We start from the raw sequence: 22043 nt of genomic DNA on the forward strand, positions 1-22043 counted from the left end.
AGTGTCCAGTTGAATAGAGGGGTATTTAGAACCAATGCCTTGTTTTTGTGTATCGGTGTACCGCAGGTCTGTGTGCTGGTCCTCCTCCTGTATTCACTCTTCACTCATGAATGCATTCCTGATACGTATCCTTCATTATGACTTCAGTTTTCCTAATAACTAAATTGATTCACAATCAGAGGGGGTACAATATTCATAAAGAATATAAGGGGTGTTCAATAATTTATCTACCTGAGTATGAAAGAAAGTAGCAAGCATGTTGAAGCAAGTTATGACAGGTATCAAGGTTACTCCTGCACAGTTGTGGCTCAGTACGAGTCTAACATTCCAGGAGACAGGAGAGTCCTTGTGTGAATCAAGTGAGAAAGTGCTAGATTTGGAGCAACGTTCAGTGATAAAATTTCTCACAAAAGAACTGAACAAGCCCAAGGAGATCCATGAATGCATGAGTGAAGGTTATGGTCAGTCTGCCCCATCATCCTACAAAGAAAGTGAGGTAGGGAGTCCATTGAAGATGACCCTCACAAGCAGCTTCCACAGAAATGTGCAAGAAAGTCGAAGATTTCATTTTGTCAGACAGACAAATTAAGGTTGCCCGAATAGCTGTAGAAATGGGCATCTCGGCAGGGACGGTTTGGAAAATAATTCATAAAAAGCTGGACATGTCAAAGGTCAGTGCAAGAATGCTGATGCCATGTCAGAAGGCCACAAGGCTCCAGTGCTGTCAGGAGATCGTGGAGATGCTCCATGAAGACCAGGTGAATTTTTTTCATTCATTTGGTGTCTAGAGATGAGATTTGGGTCTATCAATAAGATCCTAAGTTCAAAAAGGAGCCAGTGCAGTGGAAACACAAGTCATCTCCCACCCCAAAAAAGTTCAACACAGAAAAATCTGCAGGCAAAGTCATGACAACTGTCTTCTGGGATACTGAAGGACTTTTGCTTCTGGAGTTGATGACACACAAGACAACCATAACCAGGGAGAGTTACGGCAACACGGTGATCGCTTTGCGGGAGTCAATCAAGGAGAAAAGACGAGGTGTGCTGCATCTTCACGACAATGCATCGGTTCACATGTCACGTCAATCCATTCCAGCAGCTGAACCACCCCACCTACAGTACAGTCCTGACCAGGCTCCATCAGATGATTTCCTTTTCCATTTTTGAAGAAATCTCTCCGTGGACAGCGGTTTTCAAGTGATGAAGACGTCAAGGCAGCTGTGACGTCCTGGTTTGAAGGTCAAAGAAAAGATTTTTTTTCAAAGGGGTTAAAGTCATTCCAAGAAAAGTGGATGAAGTGTACGGAGCTATCAGGGGACTATATTGAAAAATAAAACATTTTTTTGAAAATTCTTTTCTTCCCTACTGAGGTAGATAAATTATTGAATGCCCCTTGTATCTCATAAAGAATAACTTTACAGTAGAGCACAAGCTTCATATAATACATAATGTAAAAGATCTCATATCCGATCTGGAGAGAAACCGCACGATACTGCACCTCCACAGCACTCTGAAGGAATACAGCAAGGAAGAAAATGGCAGCCTCTTTTCAAATGTGTACTTTCCAAACCAGGGGCCAAACAGCATTGCACACCTAAAAAAAAATATGAAAGTGGGTGAAAATAGTTTCGATGAATTGAATATTTTCAATTCAATTTCTTGCTCCTACTCTGTTCAATGCTTGTATGGACTGGGTGTTGGGCAGGGTTGTGGGGTCCAGCAGCTGTGGGGCATCTGTTGGTGAAGAAAGATTCACGGATCTTGACCTTGCTGACGATGCTGTGATCTTCGCGGAGAAGGTCAATGAATGTAATGGGCAGGTCTGTTTTTGAAGACAGTAATGTTGAAAATACGCCTTCACTGTGTGCCATTTTGTTACACCACAATTGTTTCCTGTTTGTAATGCAGAGTTGCTATACAAGACATCCAGAAGTGTGCAATATGTGACGTAATTACTGTGACAGTATGAAGGTCATTATTACACACTCGTCTCTGGCTCATTCATTACTTGACACTTTAGTTTTATAGAGCTCTCTGGCTATGAAATGTTTTCTATTCTACAACAATTTGATTTGCCTCTTGTGTTTTGGCTTAGGCTAAGACCAAGTGAAATATTCTGGTTGTTGACTACGTCTGTCTACTTACTGTTTTGTGTCTCCTCCTAGCCTTTAGTGGTTTTGTTTTAATTTTTTTTGTTTGGTTCATTATGCTTGGCTGACATTATTTGCACCCATTTGGGGTTTTGACTTATAAAGAATCTGAATTTTGCTGTTGTTTTGGGATATACATTTTTTTAATGTTCAGATCTGCGGTGGGTTGGCACCCTGCCCAGGATTGGTTCCTGCCTTGTGCCCTGTGTTGGCTGGGATTGGCTCCAGCAGACCCCCGTGACCCTATATTCGGATTCAGCGGGTTAGAAAATAGATGGATGGATGGATAATGTTCAGATTTTCCCTTATTGCTGAATAAAGGCACTAAATTAAGTCAAGAGGAATGGATGGATGAATGGGCAGAACTTGCCAAGGGCTTCTATAATTTTGGGGGTTTGCACTGTGGCTGCTGCCATGGCACAAATAAAGTTGCTAAGCACATCAGATGAAATGCATTTAAACTGTTAAAACACCGAGATCATTCTAGCAATGCGAGTTTGCTGTGCCACTTAAAAAGAACAATAACCACCCATCCATTCGGCCGTTCCCTAATCTACATAGCCAGCCACCATTAAAGAGATTAGAATCTTTTGCCGCTTACCCTGTGTCAAACCGATGAAGCCATGTGATTTTGAGGAGCCTAAACCAGAACTGACAAGCTGGCAGCTCTTGCAGTTGAGTAGCCTCTTCTGCCACCCTTTCAACGCTTTTGTCCTCAGTGTGACTTGTTTGGTACATTTTCATAACCTGGCATATTGGGAGTTTGATTTGGAACTAGAGGGGCCTTCATATTTTGTCTTTTACAGGAACATCTTTGCTGAGGCCATGTAAACAGCAATTGTCGAGCTTTAGATGTTCTGAACATTATTCTTAATTAGGGTTTGGGTTGGCATCACATTTCAAAGTCTAAGTTGGCCACTTTCACAAGGCCTAAGTATTAACAACATAGATTAGCGGGTTCCAACTTCCATGGCCACCATCCTGCTGTCCGTATCAACCAACACATTTTCTGGGATCTGATGAGCGTCGGCATCGGGTGCATTAACCCGGTGTTCAGTTCATCCCGCAGCATCTGTTCTGCTTACCAAAAGTGGCCCACTAGGCACTCGACATTCCACGCCGCGGCTCCACGCCAGTGAGCTGGGCTTCTTACCCATTTAAAGTTTAAGAATAGGTTGAGATTGTTTCGGCCCCAAGACCTCTTATCATTCGCTTTACCAGATAAAACTACGTGCCAACGAGTGCCAGCTATCCTGAGGGAAACTTCGGAGGGAACCAGCTATTTAATGGTTCGAATAGTCTTTCGCCCCTATACCCAGGTCGGATGACTGATTTGCACATCAGGACCGCTGCGGACCTCCACCAGAGTTTCCTCTGGCTTCGCCCTGCCCAGGCATAGTTCACCATCTTTCGGGTCCTATCACGTATGCTCTGGCTCCACCTCCCCGGGACTGCAAGCAAGATGGGCCGATGACTGGCGCCACCCCCTTCACTTTCATTGTGCCACAGGGTTTCGAGCGAGACCTACCGCCCCTGGCCCCTGTAGGGGAGAGGGGGGGGGGGTCCCAGAACCCTCCGACTCGCACATATGTTAGACTACGTGTTTCAAGACGGGTCAGGTGGGGAGCCGACTTTACCACCGACCCCTGGCGCCCCGTGAAACGTGGGCAAACCCCACCATGGACTGATGTTCTGTCCACAGTCGTCCTCTGCACCCAGTCATGTTGGGATAGGGATGCAGAGAGTCAAATCCTAAAATATGATTGGCAGAAAGCTGGATGGATGAGCTTGTCAGCCTATCAGAAGTCTATTAAAACAGGTAGTTACATTTATATACACCTGAAGTGCTTTTCTAGACACTTTACGTAGACAGTTGGGAGCCTTCACACATCAGCTACTAGGTGGTGAAGGGGTGAGTGAGATAGCCAATAAGAGACAGGGGATGATTATGGGGTTAGAATGGACAAGGTAATGGTAGGGATGCCCAACAATCTTTTATGACCACAGCGAGTCATCACTTCAGCTTACATCTTATCCAAGGGACGGCACCATTTTTCAGCACTGTGTCCCGATCACTGCACTGGGGCATTGGGATCCACCCACAGACCACTGGGTAAGCAAGTGCCCCAAACAAGCCTCACCAACACCTCTTCTATCACCAACCCCAGCTTTTCCTAGATGGTCACCCATCCAAGTACAGGCTGGTCCAAAACATGTTTAGCTTCAGGTGAATGACCTGTTTTGAAGTGCAGATGGGATGGCTGCTGGCCAAGGGTCACATTTCATTGTTGTATATTATAGTTTTGTGTTTGCGCTATCCATCATCATGTTGGAATTTGTTACGGTCAGATTTTATCCTTGTTTAATCAGATTTGATTGGTTCTTTTAACAATAAGAAAGTAAATTAAAAAGCATCTGCAACATACTAAAATGAATAAAGAAAGGAGGTGGAGTTTACTTGAATATCATTTTTCAGTACCGCAGGCCAACGGTTTATCAGAACCACAGCATGGGCGTATTGCATTTTATCAGAACTAGTGGATATGGATAAGTGACCCGATTGTTCTTCATCTGTGATGCTCACGCTGCCATTTTCTGAACCTTTTAATTATTTTGTAGATACTTCACTGAGAGAAAACATAGTGGGAAAACATGGCAGTAGGTCTGTGCTACTGACACAACCTTAGCACACACAAAAATTAGAAAAGAACATGATGCTCTTCAATGGGGCATACGCAGAGGGGAGCAGCCATTTTAAAAGATGTTTAACATGCCAGCAACTAATGAGGCCAGTTCGGACCTGTGCCACAGAAAGTATTATTATTATTATTATTATTTTAATTTCATACTAGGGGGCTTTCCTCCCGGGTTGCTTCGCTTGCCAACCCCTGGGCCTGTGCTACCCACCAGCCTTTTTGTGATTCACTCACGTATGGGGATGCGGTTGTACAATTTAAACAGATTGTTATTTTCATGGGAATTTTTACATATGTATAATGGAACTATTTTACATTACAGCGAGTAATGAACCATATTAAAAAAGAGTAAAACGTAATAATTTGAAAGTAAATTATGTTTCATGTTGCGTTAGAGTTATTTGTTGCATTGTACGATTTTGTTGTGTTTGGCTTTGAAATTAACACGCAAATACTTTTTAAACTTACACTTTTACTGTAAAACTTCAGTAAAAGCAATTTTTTTAATTCATTTTTCGTCAATATTGCATTTGAATTTTGATTCTGTGTTTGGAGTTTCATTGTGGCAACACAACGTATAACTGCCCGTGATAGAATTTCGTTTCCTTCTCTCTATTAAATAAAATGACTTTTTCAAATGTTTGTCCCTGTGATTTGTTAACTGTCTTTGCAAAAGATATTCTAACGAGAAACTGTGAACATTTTAATACGAATGGCATATCGAGATCTCCTTTGGTGTCTCATGTTATCCCCTGAAGATGTACTACATTACCTTTCTTGGGTGCATTCTTCTTTCTACAGTAATTTGTGCGGTGGAAGACCGGATGGTGTTAATGGTTGTAGATATTCTTTGTGATAAGTTGATGTTTTCATCTTCTCCACGATTACCACCAACTGTTTCAGCACAGTCTATTAATACGCATTAAACCAATTTGGTGTGTTACCGATCGACATTTTGGCACTAATTCGTTTGACTTCCTCGTTTCTTGGTGCTAGGATTGCCTGGGTACTCATTTTTTCTGTTGATAATCCTTAGTGATGAAATTCTTCAATAAAATTTGGACATAATACGTTTTGTTTAATTGGGAACTTAAAGTGTGGAAAACAATAAAATGAGAGCTGAGAGAGCAGGAACTGTGTCTGTCAAAAGCATTCACACGAATGAGAGGTGAGAGGACCGTGGGTGTGGTTTGAGAGGTGGGCGGGACTTGAAAAAATCTCACGGCCAAAGTCACAACTCACAGGACTTGAAACAATCTTCCAAAAAGTCTCATCTCGTCGCAGGATTTTTTTCATATAATAGAGCCATATAATTTGGCAAACATACAGCCTCTGAGATACAAGAGGTTACATTTCTTTTGTTTGTTTTTTTTTTTTTTAATTGGAGAAGAGACAGGTGAAGTGACTTGCTGATGGTCACATTGTGTCAGTAGTGTGATTTGAACCTACAGCCTCAGGGTTTGAGGTCCAAAGCTTTGGCCACTAGATAAGCAAAGTTCACTCCTACCTCAGCCAACAGTAAAAGTGTTAAAATATTGTTGTGGATACTTTTTGACCAAATCTTGTAAATTGAAAAAAAACAAACGAATAATCATGTTATGAGTTGTAGATGGCAGATGGAATCCCTGTTTAACAGCCAGTAATAACATCAACAATGGAATCTTATCATTGTGGGGGACTGAGCCCCATCTTAGCATTTTGCTCTTTCCTGCCATCCACCCACCCATCCATTCATTTTCCAGTTTATGGCCACACGTTTCAGTTGGAGCTGATTACTGCCACATCACAGAGCCACCTTCCGAGTGACTTAATGGCTGTTGCCATATGCGAGGTCAAAAATGCCTAATAACAAGAGAAGTCCACATTTCCAACTACTGTACAATCATTTACCGCAATCTGCCATTCAACACAACACACCATGAAACTCACACTGTTAACAACACGGGTTCTGTAATGGCACTTTACTGGGTTGTATGGTTCCTCGTTGACACATTGCTTGACAAAGAATAATCTCATCCTGCGAATGAGATTCACGGATCTTGACTTTGCTGATGATGCTGTGATCTTCACGGAGTCAATGGAGGCTATGAGCAAGGAGTCTCAATGTCTGGGATTGCGCGTGTCCTGGATAAAAACCATGATCCAGGGCTTTAATCAGTGTAACAGTATACCCAACGACATGGCTGATATGTTAAATAATAAAGAGTGTGAAGCCAGCAACAGTTAGCAACAGAAATGGAGACCTTCTGCCGGTGAGCACAACAATCACAGTTTTCAAAATGCCACCTGAGGAAACATAATTTTTTTTGTTTACAGCCCATTCTCCCCAACCTCTGTATATCATTTGTGGCATTAGATAATCAATATAATCAATCCACTTACAATAAGAATTGCTGCACAGGCTTCGTGAAAACATGCATTCCTTGAACATGGGACAGAAAAAAATAATAAACATTGCTTTTGGAAAAAAAATTTAAAACAATATAAATGATTTGCTTTTGAACACTGAAAACACACAAATTGGTATTCAGAACAATAAAATGTGTAATGTGGAGTTGAATGCGAAACGAAACTTGGCTGCTGTACTGGTTTAGGCCCATATGGAAGCTGGGTGGGGGATTTACAATACAATACAATACAGATTTTATTTTTGTATAGCTTAAAATCACACAAGAAGTGCCACAATGGCCTTTAACAGACCCTGCCTCTCTAAGAAGACAAGGAAAAACTCCCAAAAAAACCCTTGTAGAGAAAGAATGGAAGAAACCTCGGGAAAGAGGATATCCCCTCTGTGTCCCTAATGTGCACACCCCTTGAGCTGAGAGTGGTCCACTGTTAGGCTATAACCACTAAGAGACTGGATGTACACCCAGAGCCAGGAAGTTATGTTTACAGTGAAATGTCTCATCCGGGCTCTCGGCCTCACAGTGGATATCTGCAGCCAGACTCCATTGGCTTGAGTTACCAAAATGTCACCACTCGATGTCCATAGTGAGGAAGATCCAGAGTGTGTGCCACATTGAGTTACATAAATGGCGCCCTTGGTGTCTGGTATGTGTATGTCTTAGTCGAATAAACACCGCCACTCGGGTGAAGGCAATAATATCCAACTGCAGAACCGCAGAGCCATACATCACCAAAGTTTTTGATCGCAGTTTCTTGGTGGAAGTAAGTTTAGGAGTTAGCGTGGCCTGGGTGTAGTATAGACAATTAAGATTAGGGGTAATTTAAGGTTAGGTACTTCAATAATTTCATGATTCTATTCTTCACATTCGTTATAGTTGTATTTTTTTCATCGCTACTTTTCTCTATCTTAAGAAGTTAGAATATTAATAAGGCACTAGATGTTTATGTGATTCTAAGGGTCCACGTTTAACTTTTTTATTTTGTTGTTTCATAAAGTTAAAAATGTTACGTGACAATGCCGATCTTACCACAAATACTGCCTGTGGCGATGCTGTCCTTTTCACATTCTCCAGTCAAGCTCAATAACGTGGAAGGCGGGGATTTACATGATAACGGTGGTGGGTTTGTGACCTTTTGAACATCGATACCCAGGAGCATAGACATAGAATTACTAGACGCCGCATGACCAGCAGCATCATACGTCAACACCGCTGCCATCTTGTGAGTGGCACTGCTGTGGAGTGACGTAATGGATAAAGATGCCTCACGCATGTGCTGCTTGGGATTGTACAAACCGCTGTACGCTCCAAACCAGACCCTGGGAGATTACATTTCATAGGTAAAGCTGAACAATTGTTTTGGTTATATTTGGCCATTAGAAAATCCTGTTTTATAATCTTCAAGGTCACCTTAAAATAAAATTAAGCAATATTAGTAAAATTAAAACAAGAGAATGATAAAACAAAAAGCAATAATTAGCAAACAAACAAAGATAACTGGCAGTAACAGTGCAAAATCCACAATTGGTATGCCAGTTTGAAAAGAAGTTTTGAGGGCAGTTTTAAACTGTGTTATTGAATCGAGCTGACGGATATGAGAGAGAAGAGAATTCCCGAGTTGAGGAGCACCAGGAGAGACACTCGAGCTCCCATAGCACTGAGTCTGACGTGTGGTAAAGAAGGTAGAGCTGCAGAGGAGGATCTGAGTGAGCGAGAGGAGTGCAAGTCTGTGGAAGCCAGTGAAGTTGGGAGAGAATAGGTGTGATGTCTTCAGTGGATTTAGAACAGCAGGTTATCATCCTGGCAGCAGAATTTTGAAGAATTTGTAAGCGATGGATACATTTTTGTGGGATGCCAGATAGAATAGCATTACAGTAATCTATACGTGAGGTGACTCGGGTATTAACCAATACTTCAGTACTGTGTTGTGTAAGAACAGGACGAAGTCTAGAAATGTTTTGGAGATAGAAGAAGGGAGTCTGAGAAATGTTACTTATATGGGAGGAATTATTTAAAAATAATAATAATTATTATTATTTAATAATTGCCATTATTAATGTATAAATGGATATAAATAATTGCATGTAAACGATTCGCCAAAATCTGTTGTATGTAAACGATACTGTTTTAAACGTTATTGTTTTTTCATCAGAAAACCCGGTTTCCACGTCTACCTGTATTAATTTAAATGCCACTTTTGCCACTCGCAATATGGCGGACGCGCGGACGTATCGTGTCGACTGGGCAACACAGTGAATACGGCGTCTATCTATATTGTATATGTCTATGCCCAGGAGCCCGTGGGGGTCTTAATACGGCCGTGATGACGCGTATTGCAGGAACCAACACGTGACCTGTCGCTCATCGCAGGACAAACGCCTGGCCAGTTTAGAGTCACCAGTTAAATCGCACGTTTGTCAGTTTCACAGGGGTAATTGCATCCAGCCACATCTACGTACGCTTTTTAAAATATTTTGGATTTGGGGAACCACTGTGATAGCAATGTCAGCAACAGGCTTGCAGGGGGCGCTAATTTATCGCAGATGCCGCTCGGAAGAATTTCCAGAGCCCGGTCCCGTGGGGCGTTTGCACGTTTTCGCGTGGGCTTCTCCACCTGCGCTCGAGTTTCCCTACTGATATGCGTTGTTATGTAAACTAGCGGCTCAGAGTTGTCCGAGTATAAGGCTGTGTCCGATTGTGCGTAGCTACCCGGATTGGAGAGTCAGCGAACGGATGAGGGGAGCCAGAGAATCAGCTTTAACGTCAACTGTCGGTCGGTGGTGCTGTTCAAAATTTAATTCTATGGATGCTGGACGTCACATTGAATCAAGCAGCGTTGGCCATCCTTCCTGCAGCTTTCACTTGTGTATTTTTTTTAATTACAGCGCTAGCAATAAATAACGCTGCCCAAGATACACTAAATACGTATGATCGATTTCCAGCCACGTCCTTGTTTGTACTCAGACACGCTTTTTAAAATAAAAGCCCAGCGATTGAATGCAAGCGAGCGAGCGTGCGTGCGTCATTCTGCGTTTCGGAAAAAAAGAGCAGTTTTTTTTTTTTTTGCATATTTCCATTTCTGCTCTTCTTTTCATTAAAAAGGCACCGGTGTTGCTCACTTTGAAAACGCACGACGACGCAAGCCATGAATTAGGCAGTGAGTCATGGAAAGAGGTGAGCGCTCACTGCGCAGACCCCGGTCTTGGCACAACGGCGGCTCTCCGGGGGCACCGCGCCCGATGCGCTAATGAAGATTCAGTTTATTTAGTTGCTGGCATTGTCGCAAAGGCATTTGGTGAATTAATTTAAAGTAAAGTAAGAGTAATCAGATAATGCATCCAGTGCAGGGGTGGTGGCTAAAAAGCTGGAAGGAATTAAGTAGGGGCTTTGGGCCATCAAGTGCCACTAGCAAGAATGATGAACATTTTTAAAAATACTGTAATTTATGAGGTAGAAATGCGTAACACATAAGAATAGTTGCGTCAGATAGTTGAAATATTAAAACGTGTGCTTCACTCTAAATGTTTAGAGTGTTCTTAATTTGGGCGACACGGTGGCTGCTGCCTCGCAGTAAGGAGACCGGGGTTCTTCTCCCCGTGTCTGTGTGGGTTTCTTCCGGGTGCTCCGGTTTTCTCCCACAGTCCAAACACATACAGGTTAGGTCCATTGGCGATCCTAAATTGTCCCTGGTGTGTTGTGGGCTGGCGCCCTGCCTGGGGATTTGTTCCTGCCTTGAGCCCTGTGCTGGCTGGGATTGGCTCCAGCAGACCCCCGTGACCCTGTGTTAGGCTATAGCGGGTTGGACGATGACTGACTCTTCTTAATTGTAATAACGATTGGTCATTTTTGTCCTTTTGTTAAAGATCCATAGAATGCTAATAAAGAGTCAAAACTTCAATATAACAAATATAGTCACTGACTTTGAAATAGTCTAAAATGTATCATTTCTAACTTGGGAGGGGCTCTTAGAAGGCTAGGAACACCAGTAAAAATGCAAATATCAGTAATATTTTCGTATTTGTGATCAGCAGCCTCAAAATAGCATATTACTAGCCCCCCCTTTTTTTACAATGGGGAAAATAAGTTTTTGATACCCTGCTGAATTTCTGAGATTGTTCACTTACAAAGAAATGAATACATTTTTATGGTAGTTTCATGTTAATGGAGAGAGACAGAGTATCAACCAAAGATACAGAAAAAAAACATTACATAAAAGTTATAAATTGATTTGCATGTCATTGGAAGAAATAAGGACTTGATCCCCTGCGACCCAGCCAGAATTTTTGCTGCCACAGATTGACTGAGTGCACAGATTACAATCAATCAATCAATCAATCAATCAATCAATCAATCAATCACTTACAGATACTCCTGATCTGAACCAATTTTGTGTATGAAACACACCTGTCGACAGAATCAATTTCTTCCATTCCAACCTCTCCACCACCATGGGCAACACCAAAGAGATTTCAAAGGATGTCAGGGACAAGGCTGGGATGGGCTACAAGACTATCAGCAAGAAGCTTGGTGAGAAGGTGACAGCTGTTGGTGTGATTATCCACAAATGGAAGAAATATAAAATGAGCATCAATCGCCCTCGGTCTAGAGCTCCACGCAGATCTTGCCTCATGGGGTGGGGATGATCATGAGAAAGGTGAGGGATAAGCCCAAAACTACACAAGAGGAGCTTGTTAATGACCTGAAGGTAGTTGGGACCACCACAGTCACCAAGAACACCATTGATAGAAGGCACATGTACAGGCCCATCTTAAGTTTGCCAGTGAACCTCTGAATCATCACAGGCCTGTACATGTGCCTTCTTGAGAAGGGTGACCTTGCAGACACTGCAAGATTTCAATCCATTTTGGCGTAGTGTGTTACCAATAGTGTTCTTGGTGACTGTGATGTCTGAACTACCTTCAGATCATTAACAAGCTCCTCCCGTGTAGTTCTGGACGGACCCCTCACCTTTCTCATGATCATCCTCACCTCATGAGGCAAGATCTTGTGTGGAGCTCCACACCGAGGGTGATTGATGGTCATTTTATAATTCTTCCATTTGCAAATAATCGCACCAACAGTTGTCACCTTCTCACTAAGCTTCTTCCTGAAGGTCTTGTAGCCCATTCCAGCCTTTTGCAGGCCTACAAATCTTGTCCCCAACGTCCTTTGAAAGCTCTTTGGTGTTGCCCATGGTGGTGGAGAAGTTGGAATGAAAGAAATTGATTCTGTGGACAGGTGTGCTTTATACACATAACGAGTTGAGATCAGGAGTATCTGTAATTGATTGATTGATGGATTGTAATATGTGTGCCCAGTCAATCTGTGGGAGACAGAATTCTGGCTGGGCTGTAGGAGATCAAATCCTTATTTCTCTCAATGACATACAAACCAATTTCTAATTTTTATATAATGTGTTTTTTTCTGGATATTTGGTTGATATTCTGTCTCTCTCCATTAAAATGAAACTACCATAAAATTAGAGAGACTGTTCATTTCTTTGTAAGTTAGCAAACTTAGAAATTCAGCAGGGGATCAAATCCTTATTTCCTCCACTGTAATTTTGTGAAGAGGAGTAACTTTGACCACTCACATCAAATTATGGGGTAAACACCTGCCGTCAGTTGATGTGGCACGCACAACTTCAAGTCCATCTGGTCATTTTTAGCGAAGACAACGACTGGTTTACTCCTTATCATAAAGATGTAATTTCCTGTACAAAACTGGTCCTAAAATGAGGATTTTTTCAAGTATAGAGGGCCATAAATATGATGGACCACCAAAAAGTGACCTCTTGCATAACTAAACATCAAGATGAGTCAAATGGTATATCATATGTGTGGTTTTTCTCATACTGAATCACTGAAGTGATCTCAGAGCTTTCAAGACTAATTCTTATGAACACAATAAAGGAAGACAAAATGAAACCCAGAACTTCATAGCTGGCAGCTCAGACAGGACTTCATCCTGGATGGGATCACAAAATGTCAGACCCCAGGGAATTTATTAACCCACCCAGGCATAAGACTTTGGCATTGATGATCATTTATGTAGCACATGGATGCCACACTATGGTGCTGATGTGTTGCCATGGCATATTGCATTTCTGGCAGTGCTTGGAGGAAATGAGCCCTAACAGAGTGAAGCGATCGTGTGCTATCCAGCTATACACCCAGCCAGCACTCTGCCGAGTTTGGGGACGTAGAGGCAGTTGAGGGACATGTGGCTTGTGTTTCTGTTGATCAATAATGCACTTGGTGATTGAGGCTAATGAGATTGAGGATTTGAATCAGGGTCTTCATTAGACAGCAGATGCCGTAGTATCCGACACGAATGGAGAGGTGCACTCAGGTTATTAGCTGGTGGCTTCAGTCTGACATGCCTCATTGTTTGGCAGGCAGGACCCGGTTTTAAATTTTCCTCTAGCTCCTCCGACGTTGCCTCCTCTTGTCATCTGATATAAAAAGAACAACATTTTCAGGCGGAACTTTAATATTACAGCATGTCGGGTTTTGTGCGATACAAATCAGACGCCGTTAGCTGCCACAGACTTAACGGGATCAGGATATTGGAAAAGGTGCAGCAAAAAACAAAGGGCCTCACACTAGCCTCACTTCATGAGCATGTGCACGGGCGCACACACACACACAAATGGAGATGGTTACACACACATACTGTACATATGTATCTCACTGAAAAAGTATAGCATTGATGTTGTTCATTCAACGTAAATTTTCTCTTTCAAGCAACTTAGTCATTTAGTGTCGTAGCTTGAAATATTTGGTTTCAGATCTCAATCAAAATAAAAAAAAAAAATTGTTTGTACCAAAGTAAGTTATGGTGAAGGGAATAAACGTAAAAATCCTATTTCAGTTAACCTAATATTTAGGTTGTTCGTGTGCTGTGTTTGAGGGGCCGTTTGTATATTCTTCCGGTCAAACTTTCCAGCGTGATGGCTTTCCAACCGCCAAAAAAGAAGAACAACTTAAAAAATAGATTAACTTCAGAATAAAACATGTGAATTGCACCCAATCACTCTAAATGTTTGCCTCAACTTAAAAATTGTGGGATCATTAAGCTAAAAAGAATTATATTGGTTCAGATTGAAAATATTAAGTGTGAATCATTACCCAACTTTTTTCAGTGTACAAGTACACACACTGACAAGTCTATATGTGCACACATAGACACAAATAAAAGCACAAGCCAGCAAACAAACACAAATGAGCTTACATGTACACGCATTACAACATTAGAAAAAGGTTTGACAAAGCACGCCAGTTCTATGCACTAAATTCAACCAAAGCAACATCAAGTCGAGTTTTGAAGGTCCCTTATTGTCCACCACACTACAGTACATTGTCACTTATTCCATGTGTCTATAGCTCAAAAGTCTGTAAAAATGTAACCTTAGGAAGTTTCCAACAGTACCCCCATATTCTTGTTGAACTCACTTTAAAGTGACAGCCTTGATCCACCGGAATAATTCCTTTCACAATTTCAAGCACATCAATCGTGTCACCGCCTATTCTTCATCTCCGTTTGCTTAAACTAACAAAGTTCATCTTCTTCAATCTCTCCTCATAATTTATACTTCTTATTCCTGGAATCTGGCTGCTCGCTCATCTCCGGAGTTTCTCTAGCACTGATTTGTCTTTTTTTGCAGTTTGGGCACCAAACCTCCACTCAGTATGCCAGATGAGGCCTGACTTGTACACAATATAACTTTAGCATAGCTGCATTGGGCTGCTATATAATCTAACATTCTATCAGTCTTCTTGACCACTTCTTTCCACTGTCTTGATGTTGATAGTGATGAGTCCACTATGACTCCCAGTTCCACTTCATAAGGTGTGCTCTCAAGTTTCAGACCACTCATTGTATACTCAAATCTAACATTTCTTTTTCCTATATGTAATACTTCACATTTTCATAGGGTTTTGCCATGTAGTCTTCCACTTGGTGAAAGGGGTGTGAGGCCTCCAAACTCCATAAATGGCAGGCTAGCCACTTGAATAACCTTTCCAGAAGAGGCTCACTCAGACTCGGCCAGGCCCCCAAATGCTACCTGCTGCTTTAAGCCAGAGCAGGCCCCAAATATCATGTGCTGGCAAAACAAATCAAAATATTGAAAAATATAACAAAAGCCCCACAAGAAGAGGGATGACTGTAAACCCATGGCTTGTTTAAAAAGGGACAAAAAAGAATCTTTAACAATTGAAGATTTACTTTACACAAAAAAAGAAAAATACAAAGAAAATGTCAAATTTGCAAAAAGAAGCAAACAAGTCCGAATACACAGTCTACAAAAAAAACCTAAGAACACAAGGCAAGAATAATCAAAAAAAAAAGGAGAAAATAATGACTCCCAAGTAATCCGCTGTGAATGAATGATTTCCCGCTCCTGAGCCTTCTCAGAAGACTTACCGTATATACTCACGTTTAAGTTTTCCCGCGGATAAGTCGTGACTTGAGTTTACCGTATAATTTCTGGTATTTTATAATGTCGCTCGTATAAGTTGAATGCGGAAAACTCATGCTATTGGTACAAGAGATTACGATATGCTAACACTCACCTGAGAGAGTAACCACTGAGCCTTTTTTTTTCTATGGATTATGCCTACGTGACCACACGGTAAGACCCGAACTCTTCCAAAGCAATGTTTGGACTGACTGCGTTGGGCTGGCGCCCTGCCCAGGGTTTGTTTCCTGCCTTGCGCCCTGTGTTGGCTGGGATTGTCTCCAGCAGACCCCCGTGACCCTGTAGTTAGGATACAGCGGGTTGGATAATGGATGGATGGATGGATGTTTGGACTGATTTGTGTTTTTTGCATCTCACTCCCTCATATACCTTTATTGTAAGAGCATCCCCTGTCTACGATGGAGCGTTCTATCAGAAGAACCAGATGATGCTGGTTTTAAATTAAATGTCGTTGAAGTAGTAAAAGAAATTGGTAACTGCGCTGCTGCAACAAAATTTGATGCATCTGAGAAACTGATGCGAGATTGGAGGAGGCAAGAAGATGTAAAAAAAAATTAAGTGTTGCATTTTTGAACGGGCGTATAAGTCGGGGGCTGAGTTTATGATTGATTTTTCGGGTTTCAAGACCTGACTTATACATGAGTATATACGGTATATAGCCGGAGGGAGGACTGGGAGTGGTGATGTCAGAGCGGTCCCACCTCCCGGGGTTCCACCCACAACTTAAGAACATAGAAATTTGACAAATGAGAGGAGACCATTCAATCCATTTGTCATGCTTTTGTTTAGCTAATAGCCGAGATGTCCCAATATTACATCCGGACCCTTCTTAAATGTTGTCCAGGTTTCTGCTTCCCCTTCATGTCTCAGTAGTTTATTTTAGATTCCCACAACTCTTTGCATGCACAAGTGCTTCCTGTCTTCAGTCCAAATGCGGTTGCCCTTACTTTCCACTGATGCCCTCAAGAACGTGACTCACTGTTACCTTGACAGAATTCTTCTGGATCTGCTTTATCAATGCCTTTGAGGACTTTGAAGACCTGGATTAGGTCCCCATGCAGTTTCCTTGGCCTTTGACTAAACAGGTTTAATTCTCTGAGTATCTTACAGTAGGACATGTCCTCAAGTCCTGGGAGGAACGTGATAGCTCTCAGAAGGAACATTAAAGAGACCATACACAATTAGAGAATTAGAAGTGAAACCAACAGAAATTACACGAAGACATGAAACATAACTCAAAAACAAACAAAAAACCAGTAAAACTTCAAATACACAAATTGAAACTGAAACGTAATAATAATATTTCTTTACATTGATATAGCGCTTTTCTCACTACTCAACTGGACACGCATACTGTATTCGGATGTCTCAACACATGTTCTCTGTTTTCTATAAAGTCCGTTAAATTTATGCATTTCAGTACATCGCAGTGACATGTGGGCAGCACGGTGGCATGGTGTCAGTGCTGCTGCCTTGCAGTTAGGAGACCAGGGTTTATGTCCCGAGTCCTCTCCACGTGGGTTTCCTCCCACAGTCTAAAGACATGCAGGTTAGGTGAATTGGTGATACTAAATTGGCACTTGTGTGCGCTTGGTGTTTGTATGCATGTGTGCCCTGTGAAGGAGTGGCACTCTGTCCAGGGTTTGTTCCCTGCCTGGCACCCTATGCTAGTTGGGATAGGATCCAGCTGACCCCCGCCACCTTTTTCAGGACTAAGCAGGTTAGAAAATGACTGACAATGACAAGTTACATTTTCCTCTCATGTGCAACTAAGAATTTTACTACGCTGTGTACACGCGACTAGACTCCACTACTGAAACACAATCACGTGTGCACATGCATAACTGAAGCCATACAAAGGCGCACACACTCAATGGCACGCACACACAAATAAGTGCAAACCCTCACATCAGCAGCCTCACTAGGCGTGGGCATTCAGACAGGGCCGGATTAAGAAGAAATTGTCCCTGATGCTGCAGTGTAAAAAAGGCCAATTTTTTCTCGGCTTTGGTGCATTCGACACTCACTGTACATGCGCACTCAGACCGACCAAGGAGCCTTAATTGCTTGCGACGCCACCAGCCAGCCTTTATTGAACATGAATAATAATAACGACGTAGTATCGTAACAACTCGAGATTAACATCAAACTACGTAACATCAACATTCAATAGCAATTGTCTGAAAAGTGCACTTAATGCAGAAAACCTAACAATAAAATACACACAATTTCACAATTCTCTTACGAAACAGAGTAAGAAAAAATGAATTTGCAGAGACATTGGGTCAAAGTGACTCAGTTCAGGCTCTTGAGGGTAAAAATTTGTCCACAATTTAAATTTCATAATAGACCAGAATCCTGTCGAGGATTTTAAAAATTCTAAACATTCATGCCGGGCCCGTGGGCCGCCTTTTAGTTTTACCTTTACAGATAGCCATTTAAATAGCCATCGATTTTTACTGTACAACTGACTTTCAAGGTGAAAATTTTACTACGTGGCACTTACCGAACAGTAATAAACTTGCAAGAATCCCCAAGATATTGCAAAAAATGCAGCTAAATTACTAAGTAAACTGTTTAACGTAAAATTGATAGCATTAACTTGAAATCTTTGGTTAACAATAAACACGACGAGTCATGTCACAGCGCAAAGAACAATAGTAACTGTATAATAAGTAACGCTGTGTCTAGGCATCCGAAAGTCGGACTCCAAATTTCATTCTAAGAATTATTTTGAGGTTAATATTGCAAAGGAAAACTGTTCAGCTTCCGGAAAATTCTCGTCTGTTTTCATCTGGGCCTATTTCAGGAATGGGCCTCGTGCTGCAGCCTCAATAGCACCCACCTTAATCCGGCCCTGCATTTGGATATTTATGGAGTGTTGGGGTTATTTGTACTGATTCTTCATTAGGTGGGTATCCAACCACCCCCACAACCATGCCTACCTGTAGGCACACATGCACCTCACACCTAAACATATGCACATCCTTACAAACGCCACACATACAGTACACAAACACATGCGCATGCATATTTTTTTAATACTTGTTTTGTTTTGTCTGAAATATTCCTCCATATTTGTGCCATGACACTGAAATAAATGCATGAAGAAATAAATATTTAAAGAAATAAGCAATAAAAAACATACTTCATCCATCTATCCATCTGTTTTCTAAACCTGCTTAACCTGAGCAGGATTGTGGGAAGCTGGAGTCTCTCACAGGAGGATCTGGACATAAAGCAGGAATATCACCTGGAGAAGGCACCAGTACATCTTAGGGTGGCCACACACACACACATGCATCAAACACACACTAAGTCCAATTTAACATGGCCAGTTCACCTAACCTGCATGTCTTTGGACACTGGGAGGAAACCAGGAAGTGCAAGCGTGAGACAGAAGTGGAGGAAAAAGCTGTAGGAGGCACGCTGAGAGTCGCCTTTAAAGAGTGAAGTATAAAAGTGGACTGGAGGCAAGCTGGCTTTATGCATTGGAGAGGGAGTGCATGTCAAGAGAGGATCAGACACGCGAAAATGCAGAGGCACCGAAAGTACACCTAAGGCAAGAGATATGAAGTACAGTACTATTAAATGTATTTGTTGAAGATGTCGAACTGTGCGCTTTATATCCTGCTACAAAGTGCACAATTTACTAACACAGCAGTTGTAGAAGGCTCGATAATGGATCCAAATGAAATTGTTCTCTTAGGTTCTTGGTGATGGTGATCACTGTGAAAGGCGCTATATAAAGTAAAGAGTATATTGAAATGTTTCTTGCCACCAAAAAGGTAAAATATTTCTAATGCCTGAACCAACAGAATTGATGTCGTTACTTCTTTTTGATAAAAGACCTCAGATGTTTTCTTCTTCTTATTTGTAAACATTATTTTCGCTTATTCCTTTAGCCCGTTTCTGATGGCTCAAGGTTACAAGGTGTGTTGATCTACTTTGACGTAGACGTGACAGCTCCATCGTTTTACGTCGAAAGGACTAAACGTTTTTGATAAGAAGACGACGACGCGCTGTAGGGGACTAGAAAGCCGAGCAGGAAGCTTACAGTCGGCGGCGCCCCCCGCAGCTTCAACCCGTGGCGCTGCGCTGTTCGAGGTGTCGCTCCTTCCCAGGAGTCATTAAATTGACATGCTGTCTGCTCCGCATGCATGCCGTGCTACATTTTAATAGATGGCCGGGGTGACAGCCCTGGTGTTTCTTCACGATCTCACCCCTTTCATATTAAAATATCATCAAAGAGTCTCGCAGGACAGCAGCGGCAGAAGCCGATCAGCAGCACGCTGCCCTGTTCCACTCGAGCGGCGCATAAGACATCGCGGAATCTGCTGAGCTGAGAAAAAATGTGAAGTGCCTTGGGGCTCCCGAAAAGAAAGGTGCTAAATAAATCTAATTGGCACGAAAGGAGCGGGGGACTGGGAAGAGATGCAGGTATAGCATTCGATGGATCCGACTCCATGGACTCGAGCGTGATGTAAAATGAGGGGAAAAGCCCAGCCATGCCATTCTTTATTGATATAAAGTATGAGATGAGCTGTTTGGGCGTTTAATGGCACTGGCTCGGGGTAAGGATGCCCTTCCTCTTTGGCACAGTTTGTGTATCATCGATGGGTACACCGTGCACTGTATTGAATCTCCTGATTGCTCGTTAATTCATTTACTCACTAGTTCTTGTGTGCTAGTCTTTCATGTGATTTAGCACAATCCGCAACCCGCAAACGGTCATCTATCAATTTTTATGAACTTGCTCTTCCCAGTACACTCCTAAAAATACTGGTTCTTTAATGGCTCTTTACTGAGTTGTGTGGTTCCATGTAGAATCCTTGGTTGACAAAGAGACATTGGAAGGAATTGTTTGTTCTTTGAGCTCTGGTTTGTTTCCTGCCTTGCGCCCTGTGTTGGCTGGGATTGGCTCTCCATGACCCTGTAGTTAGGATATAGCGGGTTGGATAATGGATGGAATTCTATCTATCTATCTATCTATCTATCTATCTATCTATCTATGTGAATTTCCCCTTGGGATTAATAACGTATCTATCTATCTATCTATCTATCTATCTATCTATCTATCTATCTATCTATCTATGTGAATTTCCCCCTTGGGATTAATAAAGTATCTATCTATCTATCTATCTATCTAGTGCCTTTCATTTATCTATCTATCTATCTATCTATCTATCTATCTATCTATCTATCTATCTATCTATCTATCTATCTACAGTATAGTGCCTTTCATCTATCTATCTATCTATCTATCTATCTATCTATCTATCTATCTATCATATAGTGCCTTTCACATCTATTTATCTATCTATTATATAGTGCCTTTTATCTGTCTACATTCTCACCCCTACCAACTTTGCCGTCAGTTCCTCTACCTCTTCATATCTTAAATTGTTCTTAAGTCTTCAATCTGCCTCAAGTACCAGCTTAAGTGAAAAAGTAAGGAAAGCTTACTAAGTAATTGCAATAGAAACACTGACTTAATCAGTTTTAACGCGAAAAGAGGCCAACTAAAGAAGAGAAGCAGTGGGCCGCTAGAGTGGAGAAAAGAAGAGCTGCTCAGGAAGCAGCAAGCACATCAACCTCTGTGCCAATGAATGCTAAACGTACAGAGAAAGAGGATGAAAACTGGGAATGCTCAAGTCAAGTGTGTTCATTGCACGTTATCGGGTAGTGCGCCATTACTGGTAGGTGGATAAAGGTAAAGACTCTATATGATTTATACAGTAGATAGATAGGAATGGCACTATATAACAGATATATACCAATTACTGATGGTGTGCTCCCAGTAGCTGAGACAGCGATGAGCAAACTTCCCCATTTGCCCACTTACACATTCTAGAAGTTTGAAAATAATTACATTGTAGTCATGAAACAGGATGGGATTGTGTTGTCTGTGGAAAAACCGAAATCTTCTTGGTTTATATCTGGCAGTAACTCACAAGGTGGCTTGGAGAGTGTCACCTAATCTGCCAGTGTTTACACAGTAGAAGTATGGAAACATTGTGTTATACATTACTTCTCAAAAGTCTTCACCCCCTTGGACGTTTTCACATTTTATTCTTATACAACCTTGAATAACAGTGGATTTAATTTTTTTTTTTTGACAATGATCAGCTGAAAAAGTCTCTTTAAAGTGAAAACAGATCTCTGCAAAGTGGTGTAAATGAATTACAAATATAAAGCACACCATAATTGATCTCACAGGTATTCACCCCCTTCATGTCAGTATTTAGTAGACGGCAGCTATGACAGCCTTGAGTCTGTGTGTTCAGGTCTCTTTCTCTCTCTATCAGCT

At 41.8% G+C, this 22043-nt stretch overlaps 1 protein-coding gene across 1 annotated transcript in view; it reads left to right on the forward strand.

The window, feature by feature from the left end:
* Positions 1–22043, forward strand: part of LOC120540050 (voltage-dependent P/Q-type calcium channel subunit alpha-1A-like) — a 514575-nt gene that overhangs the window by 22060 nt on the left and 470472 nt on the right. The window lies entirely within an intron of this gene.

The sequence above is a fragment of the Polypterus senegalus genome, chromosome 12 (genome assembly GCF_016835505.1).
Source record: "Polypterus senegalus isolate Bchr_013 chromosome 12, ASM1683550v1, whole genome shotgun sequence".
NCBI classification, from domain to species: domain Eukaryota; kingdom Metazoa; phylum Chordata; class Cladistia; order Polypteriformes; family Polypteridae; genus Polypterus; species Polypterus senegalus.